This window comes from Corvus cornix, chromosome 24 (genome assembly GCF_000738735.6).
Source record: "Corvus cornix cornix isolate S_Up_H32 chromosome 24, ASM73873v5, whole genome shotgun sequence".
In the NCBI taxonomy this organism is placed as follows: domain Eukaryota; kingdom Metazoa; phylum Chordata; class Aves; order Passeriformes; family Corvidae; genus Corvus; species Corvus cornix.
Window position 1 is genome coordinate 3,588,706 of NC_046353.1, and position 19,804 is coordinate 3,608,509.

Here is a 19,804-nt window from a genome sequence, read left to right on the forward strand (position 1 = left end):
AGATGTAAATGCGTCGCCAGTTTGTGGATTTGTTTAATTGCAGGGTAGCTAAACTGTGATTGGCCAGAAGGTTCATTTTTAAATTTATTTATTTAGCACACATGCAAGGCATTTTAAAGATCCTTTTCTCCAGCTGAAAGAGGGAGGGGAGCATATTCTATTTCCCTGTTATGCTCAGGGTTCTGTCGCAAAGAAACCATCTGGTTTTCCATGTGTTTTCTACTGAACTTAAAAGACTTCTGCCATATTCCAAGTGTTTGAAATAACTCTGAATGCCTCCTGCTTGATTCAGGTTCCTGAGCTGGACTCTGATGCTCAGGAATCTTCGGTTCTGAGTGGACACAAGAAACGCCCTCCGAGCATTTTAAACGGCTTTTCAACACAATAATACTCATTCACTGAGCTTTTCTCACTCACCTCCCACAAAGGCTTTTAAAAGAAAGGATGAAAGATTTGAGTACTAAACTGGGTAAGAACAGAGCCATCATTACCTAGTCTAACTCCAAATGAAATCCACTAAAGCTTGAAGGAAATACTGACTGATTTTAGTGCCTTTAGCTCACTGCCACTTCAGTTTGCTCAAATATAGGAGAGCAGTAAGGAGTCTCCTAAATCTCAGCAAAACCTTGCAAGTGCAGATAAAAGCCTATTTTGCCCTGCAGTGCCTTTACTGCCAAGGAGGATGACACAGAAAAGGCCTGGCTTGATTTGCAGATCTCGAGACATCTGGAAGGGAGAAAATCAAACAGAACCACAGGGCCATTTCCACAAGGGCACATTGCAAACCAGACCCAGGCAGTAAAAGCAGAAAGTTCTGGTTTTGCAGAACCCAGAGATAAATTCTCCCCCTCTGCTGCTCCTTAACAACAATTAGTCTGCCGAGAAAGTGCAGCTCTTTCAGTGTTAAGACCACTGTATAAATAATACATTCATTTTCAGAATTTCCTTAACATTCTGGTTTCCATCAGTTTTATGGCACCTAATGCTGCTTTTACCACTTGTCTTCATGTAATGACTCACCCAGATAATTCATGGAGGCTGGCACACATAAATTTCCCCTCAACATCTCAGTAAAGATCTAAAGCAGCAGCATTTACCTTGGCACCAGACAGATTCGTCCAGCTGCTGGCACCATGGATTCCAGTCACCAGCATCCAGCTTCAGGAAATCAAGGATGCCTTTCCCATCCTGATGTCCTGTAGGAATATTTAAAGGGTGTCTCTTGCCCCCAGAGGATTCCTGCAGCAACAGCAGGCCTGTATTGACACCTCTATGTTTCTTTTAGGGTTAGAAGGCTCAAATTATGAATCTGGATCACAAACAGCTCGGGAAAGATGAATTTCCTGGCAAACCTGCCTGGGAGACACTCCCAGCATCTGACTGCTGGTGAAAGCCATCTCCATGGGAGGAGTGAATATCTGGCTGCACAAGTCACCTGTTTGCATCCCCAAAAAAAGGATGGAAGTTGGTTTCAGCTCCAGCTGCCTGTTGCTCCACCACAAACACGCACAGAGGTGATCAGCGTGTCCCAGGGCCAAGGGCAGCCCTCCTCTCAGCCACTGTCAGTAACAGCCAGTAACACCGGCAGCGAAGTAAAGGGAAGTGACAGCAGGGCAATAATTCAGCCTTTAACTGACACGTTATCCTGTTAAAAGCCATTTACCTTCTGCTGCTCGGTGTGCCATTGCTCATTTGAGTCTGGAAGTGACACCTCCCCAAGTGCCATTAACGTGCCACTGGTGAAAGGGGATTTATGGAGGGTGCACCCTGGGGAGGTACAGCGCGGTGGTTGTGGGCAGGGAAAGCACCTGCGGGACTCTGTTCAACCTCTCAGCTCCCACCCCACCCAACCCAGAGCATCCAGAAGGGGTCAGGCAACTCCACAGTTGTCCCCTTTTCCCTGCAGCACAGCCTGACCTGATGATGCATTTCAGCAGCAAATATCCCCTGGGAGGATCCCAGCATCCCACCAAGTACAGTGTTTGAATTCCTCTTCCTGGAGCAAAAAAAAAGGGATTTATTCTACAACACTGGGAGAACCAGGACAAAAACCTACCAGCAAATGGAATGGTCCTGTATAAAGCAAAAAGAGTTATGCTGTAAACTGAAGGGAATTCCATGCAATAATTGTGTTTTTCCAGAACTTGATTCCTGCAGATGCAAAAATGTTGCATGAAACTGGATGTCCACACAGCTGGTGACAGGAAGGGCTCAGCTCTCTGCAACTTCTTTTCCTGCCTTAGATGTTGACCCAGAACTACTCTCTTCCCTTCTAATAATCCAAACTGGCCTTAAACAGCCCAGGACTTCAAATAACAAACTGTGATCTTAGAATGATGGAGTCATGGTGAGGATGAAAGACAGTATTTATCATAAATCAAGGAGTCTTGGTAAAAGCCCAAGTTATCTTGGAAGCCAGAATTTCTCATCCTGTCATCTTGACACCTCCAAGTTCAGATTTGATGTAGAAACAGATGCAATTCTGCTTCCACTGCAGAAGATCAGTCAGGATTCAAACCTCACCAACAGGCAACTTCCACAGGAAACTGTTCCTTAATTTGCTGATCCCATGGAAGTTGTCCCTGCCCACGGCAGGGGCTGGAATTCGATGGGTTTAAGGTTCCTTCCAGCCCAAACCAGTGTGGGATAAGGAGGAGAGGGGCAAATAGTCCCTAACTGAGTTGAGAGCTGCCCTTTGCCGAGATCTATTCCGATGACAGATGAGTTGCCATTAGTTTAATGTGAATCACCACGGATAATGGAAAACAATACTTATGCTAATGAGGGAGCTGAGCGAGAGCTTTGCAAATGAGGAGCCATTTGCTCGCCAGCCGGGGTGCAGCTGATTGGAAACAGCACCGTGATTGATGCCTCCATCCTTCCCCAGCCCTGGAATGCCACCTCCGTGGGGCATCCCCACAGCATCCACACTTCCCCCAGAGCTCTCTGGGCACCCCAGGGCTGCAGCCTGGCAGGGGAGAGGTGCCTCGAGCCAGGAGAAGAAATTCTGGGGAAAAACATGTGGGACATGGGGTGAAAACAGGAAAGGGAGCGTTGGTGAGGAGGCTGAGGGGAGACTCTTTGGGGTCTGCAGCTCCTCCAGAGGGGCAGCTCCAGTCTTTGCTCCCTGTGAGCAGGGACAGGGTCCTGGGAAGGGCTGGGGCTGTGCCAGGGGAGAGTTAGGTTGGATATTTGGATATTAGGAGAAGGTTCTTCCCCCAGAGGGTGCTGGGCACTGCCCAGGCTCCCCAGGGAATGGGCACGGCCCCGAAGCTGCCAGAGCTCCAGGAGCGTTTGGACAGCGCTGCCAGGGATGCCCAGGGTGGGGTTGTTGGGGTGTCTGTGCAGGGCCAGGGGCTGGGTTTGATGATCCCTGTGTGTCCCTTCCCACTCAGGATATTCTGAGGTAAAACGTGGAGGAGGATTGTCTGCAGGAGCAAGCAGAAAAGATCTCGTGGACAAGGTGAGCTTGTGTGGTGAGGACTGTCCTGCTGGGCAGGGGTCGGGATCTGGGGTTTGAGGACTATAGGATGGAAAGAAAGCCCCAAAAATCTACCTGAGAATGGGGTTTCAGGATTGTATGATGGAAGGAAAGCCCCAAAAACCTGCCTAAGCATGTGGGGTTTAAGGACACTGTAACAGAAGGAAAACTTCACAAATTCGCCTGGATCCACCCCGAGAAAACCTTATGGGAACCTGGAAAACACTGCTTGGCATTCACTGGATTTTTTAAAGTTTTGTGCTAGAATAGGCCTGGCACCCCAAACGCACGAGGGAGCCAGGAAAGAGGCACTGAGAGCGATTCCACCAGCAAGGTGAGAGGGAAAAGGGCCACAAAGCCACGCTGGGTGTGACGCTGGCACAGAGGTGTGGGCTGAGCTCTGGAAGCGCCTCAAAGCCAGGAGATAAATCAGAGGACGTGGGCAAAGCTTTGTGGAATAACCACGCTGTGGCAGGAGGTGATTCAGAGGCACTGTCACAGCTGCTCTGGGATTTATAACCTTTCATTCTGCCGCACTATAATCTGCTGAATTGTCTGAGAGGAGCTCGCTCTGCTCCCGCCTGTGCGCGAGCTCTGGCAATGTGTTGGCTCCTTAATTCTCACACCCACCAGGGAAGATTTAAAATACTTGTGATTTTAGGAAGGGAATAAGGAAGCAGGTTGATAATGGCATTCCTGGCTTGGCTGGCTGTACCCAGCACTGTACTTTCATCATTTCTTGCCGTTATTACCTTTGGCTTTTAATATCTTATTATATAAATATTTGTCAAATGCAAAAGCACAGCGACTCAGAACAATATAAAGCAGCATCTCCTGCAGGCCCGGAGGCAGGGTGCCACATTACCTCAGGATTTCCTTGAATATTTGCATTAAATTCCTGAAATTTCTAAATAGCTCCAGACACTGGGTGGTACAGGAGCAGAATCTGTTCCTCTGCTGGTTGTTCTTCCAGCAGGGCAGAGTGGGGGATAAATGAGCACTTGAGAAATGTCTGAATTAAGGAGAGTTGTCCCACTGAGAGGTGCTGACCCATGCTTTTCAGTGATGTAGCTGCACGTTTCTGAGGGCAGAGGGGAGGAGGGCTCAGCAGGGGAGGGAGATGCTGCTGGGAAGGTTTGTCCTGTTTTGCCCCTTTTTTTTCCCTCTTTTCCTTTCCTCCCAACGGCATCTCCTCCTGTGATCCATCACATGGGGTTAGGCAGATCATGAACCTTAATGCAAGGGACTGGAGCAGCTTTCCTGGCTCCTGCTCGGTGTGACAGCTCCTCTCACAGCAGCGCTGTCCAGCTGGCACCGCCACCCTGCGTGGGGCATTTGGCACAGCTCCTGATGCTGATGCTTTGTGGATAAATCACCCTCCCAGAGGTGTTTTGGCAGGGGCAGCAGTTTTAGGGGAGTGCAGTGGAGCTTGTGAGAGTGGCTCAGACCAAAGGATGGGGACTTGCAGAGCCCCTTCCCTTGGAATTCTCCCAGACCTGATGCTTGGAGCCTGGGAGCAGCTCTGAGGAGATCCCACACTCACCAGCCATTGCCACAAACAACTGCACCAGAATCCAGCTTAGAAATGCTCAACTCCAGCACAGGGACCACTGACTGCACCACAGCCTCGACCATCACAAGAACTTGTGCTACTTCACCCACTGAATCCAAACTCTGACCAGCAGCTGCTCCAGAGCCTCACTCCCAGGTTCTTTCCTGGCACATCCTCTCAGCAGCTGGACCCTTTTACCCTTTCATCTTCCAAGGAAAGGTTCTACCAGTGTGGAATTTGCATTAATCTGAACAGGCAGTGCCTGGGACTCTGCTGGGACCTTGCTCTCTGCTGAACCCATTTTTATTCATCCATCAAAAAGTATTAATTCTCCTTTTTGCATTGCTCTCTGCTTGGGTTTTTTATTTTTTCATTATCTTTTAAAGCACTGAGGAACCCCATCCCCTTCTGCTCGAGCCACAAGACGATAAAGTTGTTTTTCCCTGCAGCTCTTTTCAATGCATCATTTAGCAGCCCTCCTCTAACATGTTCTGAAAAGCCTCTCTTATCCCAGGTGGAGGGCAGGGAAGGAGGATCTGGTGGGACTATGGAACTGAAATCCATCTAGGTTTAAATAGCTCAAGGTCAGTTCGGGATGGGAACACAACAGCAGATTTCTGGAGACTTCATTCAATGAATTGTTGATTGGAAAAGCTCTTTCAGATCCCCGTGGAGCGGAATTGGGAAAGAATGTGTTTTCTGAAAGGAGGACAGCAGGTTGGTTGTTAATGATTTCAATAAAGCAGGAGAAGGCACATTAGGAGGTTGGTCAGGAGGGTAAAAAAGGAGGCTGGTGTATTGCTCGTTAGTAGTTTGCTAAAATTAACTCCATTACCGTGTTTGCTTCCACTGCAAACCTTCCAGTTAATTGCAATTACCACTGAGCCCAGGAGAGGGGCCCTGCTCCTGCTGCAGGTACCTGCAAGCGTCAGGAGAGTACCCGGGGCTGGTTTGGGGCTGCACCAGTGGCAGAGCTGAGCCTGCCCAGCCCAGGTTTGCTCTGCTCATAACCTGGGAGGAAAGGGGGGATTTACTTTCCAAAGGTATCCCATGGATTACTTCACAAGGATGGGTAGGAAGTCAGAGCAAAAGAACAGAGAACCTGATCCAGAGGGTGGTGAAATCACTCACAGCTGTGCTGTGGTTTGCTTTCAGCCTTGGGTTGAGCCCAAACCCCAACAAATTTAGTTTCTGTGAGGAGAGAAAAAAAGAGGTTTTTTTACCTTTTCCCCTCTCTGTATTTTCCCATTTCCTTTGATGTTCCTTTCCTCTTTCACAAGATATTGATTCTCATCTTGTCTTTTATTTACTGCCAGCTCGCTCATTATGTCAGCAATCCTATCCTGAAATGCCATTCTGTTTTCTGCATTCACAGCCTGTAAATAAAGAAGAGGCTTTGCAGCTCCCTGTGAAGGTTCCTGCCAGTTGGCTGGCCACTGGTGGGGTTTACAGTGCAGGATGAAAGGAGGGAATGGCTGGAATGCTCTTCCAGCACTGGGACGTGTTTTGCTGTCATCACACAGATATCCAGCCCGTTCAGAAAGCGGTGACACGGACAGTTTGGGCTAAAAATCCCAGGATATATCAGGCAGATTAGTTGTTTTCAGTGAGGATTTCAGGAGTCTGTCCACAGTGTGAAGTCAGGGAGAGGGATTTATCTCCCTGTCCTTAAGGACTTAAACCCCCAAGGAGTTCTGCTGCTCCTTCTGGCACGTCCAGAACAGAGAAGGGCTGAATTCCACGTGCTTAACTCGAAGTTGTGGGGTCATGGTGTGAAACACTGCAAAGCCAAAACTCCCTCCAGCCTCCAGCTCATCCTCCCTCACCAGCCTGAGGTAAGTGCAGGTCCCTGGGTGGAAACACATTTTGGAAAGGGAAGGCTGGAAGGGACAAGGTGAATGGAAGGAGAGAAAAGGAAAAGGAGGTGATAACGCTTTGATGGAAGCAGGTCAGCCTTTAATGGCAGGGCCGGTCTCTTTGGGCTCCTTTGGCTCGGTTATAGCTCCAGTCAGTGCTGGAGACTGCACTTGGAGCTGGAAGCAGATGTTCTCTGAAGGCAGTTAGCTGCTGGCAATAAAAGCCTGAGTGTTTGGAAACTGCAGTAACTCAGTCGTGTGGTTTTTATTTCTGTACGTTGGTCGCTGACCCCACAATGGCTCTGAAAAATGGGAGTGGATTGTATTTAGGCAGAAAATGGAGGGTGGCTGTCAAAAAATAAATAAAACAAAGTGGCTAAGCCCATTTTAATTAAAGCTCAGGATGAAGTTGTTGGCTCATTCCTGTAGATGCTTCCTAAGCTCTGCTTCTCACTTTCCTGCCATTGTTTTGTGCCTGTGGGTCTGATGCAGATGAAGTTAATTCCTGGTGAGATCCTGTGTGGTCAGCAGGACTGGCTGCCAGGAATTGTGCTGCTTCTCCCTCCAGTCAGTGCTCAGGTGTGAGCTGGTCTTTAATACAATGAGAACTGTGGGATTTGGATACCTGGGTGCACAGGGGTATGCTCAGGGACAGAGGAGAGCATTGGAAGTGCTTTTCCAGAGCTCAGGAGAGGCACTGATCCACAGGCGAGGAAAACAGGAATGGGGCAGGAGTGAATGAATAAGTGAGTCTCTGCTCAGCCAGAGGTGGAAAAAAACAGAGTAAAATGCTGGGTTTAGCTCAAAATTGTCAAACAGCATCCCAAAAACGCTGAGCATTTTCTCCCTGTGCCTTGCAGATGAGCTCCAACACTCACATGTTGTTTGTGGGAGAGGCACAGTCAGGAATCTGCAGCTGGACTGGGACACGGAGCTGCCACTCCAGAGGAGCTCTGCAGCCCCTTCCCATCTACTCAACAGGCTGTGCATTGATTTCCCTAGGAAAAATACATTAAAAAGTGTAATGAATGGAGCTGTGTAAATAACCAGCATTTACAGGCAGCAATGTGCTGAAAAGCTGAAAGCACACTTTGGGGGAAAGCAGCATTTGTTACCTTCCCAGGGGTGGAGGGAAAACAAAGGAGGAAATATGTGTTTCAGGTTGAATGAAACATTGATTTGTTTCGGAGGAAGCAGGGGAGAGGGTGATCCATTCTCTTACAATTTGGCATATTTAGAAAATAAAAGATCTTGGTGATGGAAAGGAGAAGGGATTAGTGTAAAAAGAGAAGGATGTTGAGAATATGGTCCATTTTTTTTTAATATGTTTTCGTTGGTTGAAAGAATTCAGAAATTTGTCACATCTCCGAGTCCCTCTGCACATGTCTGTCAATAAAATCTTTTCTAGCACCACCTCCCCTTGGCTATTAAGACCATTTTCTCCCAGGAGCAGCAGTCATTTAGCGCCAGAAGAGCTTATTTAGTTAATTTCTGTGTGTATGCAGAGGGGAGAGGCTCGGATATTTCAGAGCACAGGCTCAGACTCAGCCAGAACCCATCAATATCAACAATTTGTGTCCCCACCCGAGGATCCCTGCGAGCCCCGGTGGCTGCAGGAGCTGACAGTGGATCATTATCCATGCTGAGGGGGCCTCTGTTCTCTTGTTATGCGGCTCCAGATACCACTTATTATTTTTTGTGCTTTCTGGACGTTGCTCTTGGAGGACGAGTAGCTTTTGAAGCAGACCAAGGTTAGATCTGGCGACCTTTACTGGTATTTTTTTTTCCCTTGTTTTTTTTTTCCTCCCTTCTCCTCCTTTATTTATTTATTTTTTTCCTTTTTCACAACGCATGGAGGAAATTTCTGGGTAATTCTTTCTCAGCTGGAGAGGGATAAGCAAAAGGTTCCCACGTGTCAGGAGCATGAGATTGGCTTCGAGATACCATTGATTAGCTGAGACACTCGGAATTGTTTCCAGCAGCACTCCGAGAGCAGGAGGAAAAGCACAGCCCGGGTTTAAGTGAGGATCCCTTGCAGGTAATAAACCTCCAGGGACCTGTGTCTGAGGCAGGAAAATGAGCTGTTAAGTCCTGTGGTCAGCGGGTTTGTGGAATCAGCTGCTTCCAGTTCAGCTGCACCGCTGTGCTTGGTTATTCCTGCGGACGAGGTGGCGAAGGCACAGGATGGATGCAAACAGGAATGCGCTGGAACAAGGCGTGCTCATGTTTAGGGCTGGCAAACAGGGCAGACAAACTCCAATTTTTGGTGAAACTGGTGGAGGAATCCTGGAATCCCAGCCTGGCTTGGGTTGGAAGGGGCCTTAAAGCTCATCTCGTTCCATGGTCCAGGCAATGCTGGTCTTCAGCACTGGGTAGGGGAAGAAAAATGAGCCAGCCGGGGGCAGTAAGGACTCAGGGCCAAATTTGTAATTTGGAGAGTGTTTGGAAAGTGAATCTATGACTGTGAGATATAAGGAAGGTTTGGGGCGACTTTTTAACAAGGCCTGAATATCTGGGGCTGAGCCTGAAGTCCTTGAGATCTGCAGCCAAAATAAAAGTTGCCCCAGATTGAAAGGAGTCAGGAGGAGGTGCTCACACCCCCCAAAAGAGAAGTTCTGCCAGGGACCCTGTGGTGCTTTCCAGGGGTTAAACAATCCTGGCTCAGCCTGTGTCACTCTGTGACTGCTGGAAGGGCAGCACCAGATTGGGAAGGCTCTGGAAAGCCCTGAGCTGCTCTGACAGGTCCTGGCTATAAAAAAAGGCTCTGAGAACCAAGCCTGGCATTTTCCATCTTTAAATAAACACATCTTGTGTGGGTGAGCCATCAGCCAGCAGGAGAATGGTTGGAAGGGAGGAGAGGACAGGTACCTGAGAGGCAGCACAGGAATTAATCCAACCCCTCTGGTCCCAGGCAGCTTTGATGTGGTCCTGGAATCAGCTCTGGCTGGGGCTCTGAAGCCAGGCATTGCTTCAGCCCTGCAAACTGCTGCTCCCTGCAGAAAATTAATAAGGAGGCCTCAGATTCTGCCCTGCATCTGACCTGAGCAGCTAAATAGGTTACACTAAGTTTTAAGAATCGCCCCAGTTTTCCCTCTAATAGGCAATTTTTCTGCTTAATTTGCAGAACAAGCAAAAAGCTATTATGTAAAATTTATCAGCAGCAATTGACTCTCATTAGAGATTGGGAGCAGGAGGCTTTGTTGGAAGGGGGAAGGAGCCTCCAAATTTTCATTTACCAGCCTGAGCTTCCCGGTGTTTGTGCTGACCCCTGCCCTGTACAAATTCAGCCACTGAGCCATCAACATTTCTCTGCTATTCTCACAAGAGCTGTTCACAGCCGGGCTGGGAAGTCCTTGAGCAGGCAAAGTTCTGATCCGGGCTGCAGGCAGTGCCTGCAGATTGCAGTGCTCTTGTTGCAGTGCTTGAACACTGAATTCTGCCACGCTGAGAGAGCTCAGCTGCAGTGGAAATGTTGTGTTCAAGGGTGTTGGAGAGCAGCTCCGTGCTGGGAAAATGAGCTGGATTGTGCCTGTGGGATAGAGGCGAGTTTGGACTTTAAAGCCCCATGGATGTCCCAGTGTGGCTCTGGACACTCCTACCGGAGTTTAACAGCTTTAATCAGTGCTGTATTTACTGATACCCTCAAATCTGCCTCTTCTCACCACTCTTTTCCCCCAAATCTGGCAAAGAGCTGCTGTCCATAATTCCTGGAGCCCGGAGCCCCGCGTGGTGGGAAGTTGCTCATGTTTTCTTCATGCTGCAGCAGCATCTTTTGGCTCCAGCTGGAAGCAGCTGTGCCTTGCCCTGCGTAGGGGGACAGGTAAACCATAATATTCCTTCCTGAGAGAGACATTAGGGACGTGGAAATTATTACTGAAACACTCAGACAGGGATTTTTCCTTCCCTTTTCCCCCACAATAAATGTTAATTATACATGAAGGTTCACTGCAGCAGAAGGGATTATAATTAATTTATATTTGAACTATAATAGATTTCCCTACAAACTGCATTTCATTGCAACAAAGTGTATTATGACTGCTGTTTGCTGCCAGCAATTCACATAAACCGGCCACAAAGCTTTGCATCCATTAATCCAGAACCAAGGACACCAGCAGGCAGAGAAAACGGGGTGGGGAAAAGTAGAATAGTCTGTTTAACCTGTGAGCAGAGAGCCGGGACTTGTTGCAGAACTCGACCTAAGCTGAGAAATGCAGAGAGGCCCGCATGAATTGGGAAGGGAACATTTGGGTCCAAATCCGTGTCTGAAAAAGCCTGGAAATGAGAATTAGATCTTCTGTTCTGTCTCTGCTTTAAACTTCAAAAAAGTTAAAATCCATCTGGAAGCAGAATAATTCTTTGCTGTTCTTGGTGCCCAGAGCAGAAGGAAGGCAATGGTGACCATGGGGACAGGCAGAAAAGTTTTATTCCTGACCCGAGGGAAAAAAATTTACTTTCCTGAGCCTCTCTCCTTTTCCAGCATCACCTACCCAGTTTTCTGGGATGAGAGGTTCTCCAAGACAGGGATTATGTTTATCCAGGTAGGCTGGGCATTCCCAAACACCCTGCCATAGAGTAAGTGCCAAACCAGACATACCAGGCAGGATATTAAAAGCACAAATGGCAAGTTGACAACTTTCAATTGGCATTTCCTAATTTCCTACATGAACCTCTGAGCTCTCCCTCCTTGCCATCTTTTTGTGGTGTCAAGTCGTGGTTTCTTTGCCATCCCTGACACCTCCCAGGCTCTGCTGATGCTCTCCACGCTGTCCACTCTGCCTGGGAATGGAATAGAAAACCCTTTTAGTGCAGGCAGGAGCTGTGCCACCCCTGCTGCCCCAGCCCCAGCCTGCAGAAAAGGGCAGCTTCGTTCTGTCTGGGACTCCAGCAAACAGCTCGACAGCTGCTGTGAGCAGCTGAAAGGTCACAGCCAGCCCCCCTCTGCTCCCTCTCCTGCTCTGCCAAGGTGTGCCCAGGCCACCTGAACCGCAGCAGAAGTCAGGGACAAGTGACACAAATAATGTCAGCTTGCCCAAGGTGGGAGAGAATTTGGATTTTGGAGCTGTGGTTTGAGGCTGTCTCTCCGAGCAATGAAAACCTTCCAGAGAAAGGATTGGTGGCTGAGCCAGTTACCAGCCAGGTCACTCATTATCCCTTTGTCGTTTATTTTCACGAGTGCCTTGGGATTCTTTGGGCTGTTAAAACCAGGATTCCCACTTTTTCCCTGCTTCTTTTGGAGGCATCACAGAAGAACTTTGCCTGGGGAGCACAGGGCTTCTGCCATCTCCTTGGGCCAGGCACCCTATCCTTTTTGGGATGGCTGGAAATAGGATTCCCACTGTGTGCCAGCGCTGTGCCGGTGTCCGGGCAGTGTAGGGTGACTGAAAAACAGCTCTTGGCCCATACTGGGAGCCTGACAGGAACCAGCAGCAGGCTCAGGAGATGCCAGTCCCCCTCACGTCGAGGGGCTCAGCTGACTGAGGGAGTTTCATGTCAGCACTTCTGCCTTCCTCCAAGGGCTATTAAAAGCCGTGCTGATGCTGCAGCTGGAGCTGTCTGTGGCACATCTGGATGTACTCGAGCTATCTTTGTGCTGCAGAGCTGGGGCACCAAAAACCAGCAAAGCTGCAGCAGCACAGCCCTCAGTGCAGTCAGCAGGACCTGCCTGAGCCCCTGGAAAATGAGCTGCCAGCTCAGGTGCTGCTGTCCTCAGCTCCTGTCCACTTCAGATGAAGCCACCTGTGTCCCTGTCACCCCGCGGCAGCGCAGAAGTGCTCTCTGTGCTGCAGCACTCCCTGCTCAATCTGCATGTTCTTGGCTTCCTGGCTATTTCAAGACTGTGCTGAAGGCACTCACGGCCACTTCAGTGAACTCTGGTTTGCTTCCAAGAACTTTCTTACACAATTCACACTCACACTCGAGCTGTAAAATTAACAGACTGTTTTATTACACAGGCTGCATCATCCAGGAGGACCCATCCAAGGCTGGGAGCAGCTTTAATTCCAACAGAAAGACACCTTGGCAGTAAAACACTTCTGCTAGGATTTTGCTGGAGGTGTTTGCTGAGAAGGAGAAGCCCTGAGCAGGCTGTCCCAGCTCTGCTTGACACGAGATGTGGGATGGGGTGTCCTGATTTGGGAGCAGCAACAACGAGGCCCCTTCCCAGGGGATGCTGTGGGAAATGGGGCTCTGGGGGCAGCACTGCAGTGCTGCTAAATTGAGGAGATGTCATTTAGGGAGTGTCGTGACACTGCATTTATTGAAGCCTGGCACCGCTTCCTCCCCGCGCACCCCACGGTGTGACTCAGTAGGGTGGAAAATACCCACAGAAACCACTTCTCCTGTGCTGCCTGAATTCCCACATCGTCACAGAATGGAAATGGTGAGGTGGGGGGTCAGAAATGGCTCCCAGAAATCCCTCCTGTGAGCCAGAAGAGAGAGCCCCACAGGAGCAGGCTGAGTGGGGGCGGGGCATCTGCCCCCTTCCCTGCCTCTGACTCAGCCTCTGAGATAAAAGACCTTTTCCAGAAAGCACTGGGGTGAAAATATTTCAGTTTGCTGCAGCTTTGCCGTTGCCAGCCTCACTAATTTCTGCTCTGATGTCACCAGCAGTGGCCCCATTACTGTTATTTATAGTGTTTGTGCCGTGGGCTTTGGTTGTGCTCAAGGCTCTGTCGCTGGTCTGAAGGAAGGCAAGAGCAGCTCCAACACTCCCAGGGATGCATCTCCCAGCCTGGAGAGTGTATTCCAGGTTCTCCATGCCACACCTGGGCTGTCTGCATCTCCCCCATGCTCCTGTCTGTGCTCCAGCAAACTGAGCCTTCCTGAGGCTTATTTTGGTTATTTAGGACTTGGTTTAACAAACGCAGTAAGTCATGAGACCAAGCAAATCCGATAACGGCGCTCGGGGCGAAGGCAGCCTGCAAAGCCAGATGCAAATGCAGCCAACCAGAAACCAAAAATATATTAGTACTGAGAGAGCAGGCAATTCTTCTCCTATCAGAGTGGCAGAATTTTCAGTGTGTGCAACTTCAGTGCTGCTTCAGGACAGCCGGGCTCCGTTTTTGGGTGGAAATGAGGAGAGCCAAGGTGGTTTCAAAGCCCAAATCTTGCTCTTCATGGCATCCATGGGCTGCAATTAATGGATGCATTTAACAAGCGCGTGGCAAAATGTGAGGAGGGCTCTGCATCTGCGAGCCTGAAGTGTTGAAAAATCACGAGTCAGGCTTTTCATCTGATCACATTCATACTAAAATTAACCAAAAAAAGGTGATGAGGAGGCAGCCATGGTTTCAGTGTTTTCCTGCAGAGCTTTAAATCTCTGGAGGTTGTGTCTGCAAGCTCTGCTGCCTGAAAGCTGAACTTCCCAGGAGATCTAATGACTCTGGGAACGAAGGCTTTTTAGAAAAAGCACCAAATATTGCCAGGGACACTGCATCTGTAAGCACTGGAAACCCTGCAGCCCAAAATCTGTCCCAGAAGAGCTATTTCAGCACTTAAGCTGATCTTCAGCCTGAAGTGTGCACTGTCAGTGAACGGGAGAGAGGCTTGGGCAGATAACACATCTGCAGCACAGGCCCTCGTGTCTTTAAGATATCCCACAAAGCCACGTGGCCCGGAATTAGTCCCTGGGTGAAACATGTTTCACAGTGAACTTGTGCCCTGTTCCTCACACATTTCCCATTTTCCTGCAGTATTTCAGCTGGGAAGGAGCCCCTCAATGTGTTAATGATCAGGAATAACCCTCCCTCTCCTTGCCACCGCTGCCTTCTGTGGATTTAAAGGCAGCATTGCCTCCCAGCCCAGGAGAAATCCCGATTTGAGGGACGCTTTTCAGAGCGATTGGTCACAACCAGTAGGCCTAACACAGAGGTTTTTGTGCCTTCTGATTCGTCTTTAGCTCTTCAAAAGACCAGCACTACAGAAGCACAGTCCCTGGGCTGGATCTGGGAATCTCAGACTGGAGGCTTTGCTAAGTGGTGGGGACAGAGTGACCCCCTGAGGCATTAATTAATCCCAGGGACACTGAACAGAGAACCCTGGGCTGGTTTTGCAGCTCTGTATCTGAGAGCTGAGTCTTTGGGCCACTGTTGTCTTCTCCCTGTGGCCCAAAAAGTCCCCCAGCTGAATAAAACATTTAATAATGTTGAAGTGCCTCTAAAGATGGGGGGGTTGATGAATGAGTTCTTACTGCTGGGTTTTTTTCCCTTTTGAGATGTGTTTGGATGCCAACTGCAATTTCAGTGCAGAGTGGTACTGATCCCCACCCTGCATGTGTAATACAGTCAGTTGTTACTCATTTCCTTATTGTTTCTCTCCTCTGAGATGATCCTCGTTGGGTACCTCGGGGGGCAGGCTAATAAAACTCTGCCTATTTATATTAAATACTGAGGGAAGCATTATCCTTGTACAGCCCCACTCCCTTTGGCACAAGGCTCCGAGGCTCTGTTCCAGCACTTCTGCCGAGTGTCAGCCTGGGATTCTGCAGTGAAATATGCTCCTTTCCTTTTTGTTTCTGCTGAGTTTTGTGACCTGGCATTGCTACCTGTCAGAGAGGCTGCTTCTTCCCTGAGTAATGTCACAGCACTGATTTTTATGGGTACACAGGAGATAATGATCCCTCCTCTGAATGGGAGATAAGGCTGAGACAAAGACAGAGCTGCTGGCTTTTAACTGACATGAGAGGCTCCAGATCCTCCTGTGATGAGGCCCTTCTGTGAGGACAGAGCTGTGTCATGACTGATAAGAGAGGGAGCAACGTGGCAGCTCTGATAGCAGCAGTGACCTCCTCAGCATCACGAACACTGCAGGGAAAAGGCTGAAGACCCAGACCCACAAAGGTGACAGAACTCAGCACCTGAGCCTCTAAACACCTTTGTAGGTATGGACAAAATGCCTTCCTTAATTGGGATTAACACGAGTGAGAAAATGAAGTGTTAGGACACGCTCTGGCTGCGGTTGTGCCTCCCCTTTCCCCTGGAAATGCCTTTTTCCATCAGGGGCTGCACACGTGGCCCCAGGCAAGGATCGTGCCTGAGTTCCCTGGGACCTGCCTGGCTCCAGGGAGGCGTCCTGGGGAGGGAGCAGCCGGGAAAAGCCATCCCTGGCGGTGGCTGGGAGCGCCACCAGCAACAGGGCTGCAGCACAGTGATGCCAGCGTGGAGTTGTTCCAGCCACTTCTCAGCCCCACACGTGCAAAAAGGCTGAGCACAGCAGGGAAGCAAAAATTCGTCATCTGGAAGCAGGGCAGTGCAGGAGAGTGGGCACAGGGGACTCTGCCAAGTGCCCATGAAGCCCAGGTTGCACAGGGAGACCATTAATACAGATTTGCAGAGTTTGTATCCTCTTACCTTTTGTTTCCAGTATTTCCTGGTTCCTTTCTCCTGTAAGAAGGAAGTTGGCCAAGCCAGGAAACCCCTTCCCTGCTCTCACTGCACCTCTGCTCAGCCTGTGCCTGAATTCCGGGCTGAAGAACCACCAGAACAATTCCACCAGCCCTTCACCCACCTTAGGCCAGCTGTAGTGTGCAAAGGACTTGTTTTGTGACTTTGCCATCCTTTCCCCTCACAGAGAGGGAGACGCATTCTCATTTAATATTAATCTCCCCTCCATGGATTCAGGCTGCTTCTGACAGTCTATCAATTATTTAAACTTATTTAAAGAAAAATTCCAGGATTAAAGAGATTAGTTTCCTGTTGATTTTGGTAATTCCTCCTGCTTTGGCAGCTCTGAGGCTGAGTGAAATCGAGCTTTTGAGTTCCTGTTTGCTCAGAGCTCACCCTGGCCAGGGGCAGGATGGAAATTCTGTTTCCATTTCTAATTGCCAGGTTCATGTCGGAGTTCAAAGTGGGTGTTAGCAGAGAAATCAAAGACGTTTTAGGTGGCACTGCTGGCTGGGCAATCCCTTGTACCACTGCACAGGGAACATTGGTTGCACAGTTGGCATCTGTCTGCAGAGTTTTATATGAAAGTAAATTTGAACCAAATATTTTCAGTTCTCCTCTGTGATGCTTTGCCTTCCTCAGCTCCACGAATTGCCCAGTCCCTTCCACACTTGAAGTGGCTCCAGTGACAGATCAAAGACCCTCATGTGCTGCTGTCACCAATTTAAACCGAGGCTAAAGCTCCCCTGGTGTCCCCTGCCCGATGTGTGGCTGTGCAAGAGCAGCTCACCTGCCCCACAGCCCGAAATCAGGGCTGCAGCTGACACTGAAGAACATCTAGAAAAAGGATTAAAAAGAGTAATCAAAGAGCTTTGAACATCAAAAAGCAAACAGGTCTGTGAAATATACATGAAAACACCCTGAAACCCCAATCCCAGCATTATCTGTCTCCCATCCAATCATTAATTCCGTTCTGCAAGCAGGGACTGTGAACTCCTTAAACGGGGTCTTAGGCTGGGTGTTCCCTTTGCTGAGGCTGCCTGAGCAGTGCAGCTCATCCCTCCAGCACCAAGGAATGGTTTTGTGACATCCCATAAAGGTACCTTTGCCTTAATTAGCTGCTCAGACATCCTTGCTCAACTAAGACTTTATGGCATTCACACCTAAAATCAAGCTTCTATAATTACAAATTAATCAGGGAAAATCCTCTGCAAGCTTTTCTTACTAAGTATTCACTGTTGGAAGGAATCAGAGGGCCCATTATTCTCCTGCCCAGCTGTTTCATGCTGCATGAGAGACTTTATCCATCAGCCCCAGAAACCAATCTTCCCCCGGTGCCCAGCACAGCCCCCATCAATCACCAGCACCAGCACCGGTGCCAGAGCCTCATCACAGCCTTCCCTGTGCTGGGGAGAGCTGGGAATGCACATTCCAGGTATTGATCCTCCCCCTCCTGCAGGGGAAGGGTGCTGGGAGGGGAGAGCATGTGCTGAAATGTTTTATTTCTGTTGTCAGAGTCTCTGGCCGGAAACTGAGGAGCTGCAGGAGCTGGGAGCACGGAGAGTCTGGCATGAGAGGAGGGTGGGAGGAAGGTCAGGGAGAATGCCTTGGTTTTGGTACCTTTGTTTGTATTCCAGCACCCAGATCAAGCTTTGGGCTGCACGTCCTGTCCACCTGCTGTGAACACCTCTGGAAAGGTCAGGATCGTTATCCTCGTTTTCCAGATGGAAAACCTGAGGAAGGTTTAGCTCCCACGAGTCCAGCAGGCCCAGGCAGAAGTGAGGAGAGAGCTCAGCTTTCTCCAAGATATAAAACAGCTCCGTGCACCCCGGGCTGCCTTCCCTTTGTAGGAGAGCGTGGATGTGGGATTGGAGTCACCCTGGGCAGGGAGCAGTACAAGGAATAGTGGAATAAAACATTTCCCACAGGTCCCTGCATGTTTTCCATTTGCTGAGCTCTCTCTGCTGTTGTAGGTCATCGGTTGTCTTGTGGTTTTCCATCTCAAAGCTTTGATTTGTGCTTTGTACAGGCACACTCAACAAATGGGTTCCAGCTGCTCTTCATTGCAGTGGGAAGCACTGGGAACCCCCGGGAAGAGAGGGGCTTCTCCAAACGCAGTTCACTTCATAGGAGGAAGGAAGGAAGGAAAAAAGAAACAAAAAAAATATACAGAAATGCTGATTTATTTTGTACATTCCACACTTCATTGATTTCACTTGAATTGTTCCTAACGTTCCCCTTCCAGAACTGAGGGAATTTATTCACTTGAGGTTTCTTTAAGCCTTTTTGTGGGTGGTGAGAGTTTAATCTCGAGTTGTCTGCATTAACTACTTGCAGAAATCAGGCTGAGGCTGCACAGGCAGCTGAAATGCTGCTCCTTGTCAGGTTTAAGGAGGCTGAGACCTGGGAAATGCCTTTTACCACCTGCAGCACCGCCAAGCTGTGCTCTGAGCCTGTCCCTGGCCGGGCTGATGCCACCTCCTCGTTGTGCCACTGGATCTTGTGCTGGGATTGGGGTTCTGCTCTGGGAACTTCCTGGAGAATGGATGAAGCCTGTGGCTGAGCAGCTGCTGGTATTTGCAGAGCATAAATGAGAGACAGCTCAGGGCTTTGGGTGGAGCTGTGGGCTTCTCTCTTTGTCCCTCTGAAGCACCTTAGGTCAAAAGAAATGGTTTATGTTTTAAACTGCACCCATCATGCATGGCTTGAGCGGGAAATCCACCCAAAACAGGTTTATCAGTCTTTTCCAAGCTTGTGCTCTGAGCAGCCCTATGCCCATAATAAAAGCAAGATATTTCACGAGGAAATCCGTATTTCATAAGGATTATATTTGCTCTGGTCAAATATTCGACACTTCTTGTCCAGCTCTTTGTTTCCCACCTGTGTTACTGCTGATCTCAGTTCCACAAAACCACAGCAGAACCCATCCCTTCCATCATCAGGCTCCTTAAGCACAGAGAATGAGTATTTTGTGCAAAATCAGCTGGAATTAGTAGCTAAAGTGCACCGGTTCCCAGTTCCTGCTTCCACAGGTCCTGTGAATCTCATCCCATCCTCCATCATCCAAGCAGAACAAGCCTTTTGTGGAACCTGTGAAAGTCAACATTAAAGTGTCCAGGAAGGGGGTGGATGGGGCTACAGTGGTAATTAAGCAGGCAAGGAAAGTTATGTGGAGTCAAATCACCTCACGCTTCCATGGATTTCTGTCCCTTAAAAAAATAATCACCCTGGCTGCTGTTTTACCCTAATTGGCTCCTCACCCAGGCAAGCCAAAGAGTGATCAGCTGCTCCTTCCCTGCCTTTGTGTCCCTGCTCCCCATCCTAACCCGGGGTAGTCTTGTGTGAAATTGTTTTCTCTGCAGAGACGGCGTTGCCTCGGCTCTTGTAATTCCACTGGAATAATCCTTGGCTCCGTGCTAGGGAAGCTCAGGCACTGAGGGGAAGCAAAGGCATCTGCACACACACACTCCCCTCGGTGCTGGGGGAACTCAGCCAGCTCACAAAACACGGCAGATTTGCAAATATCCCTTTCTTC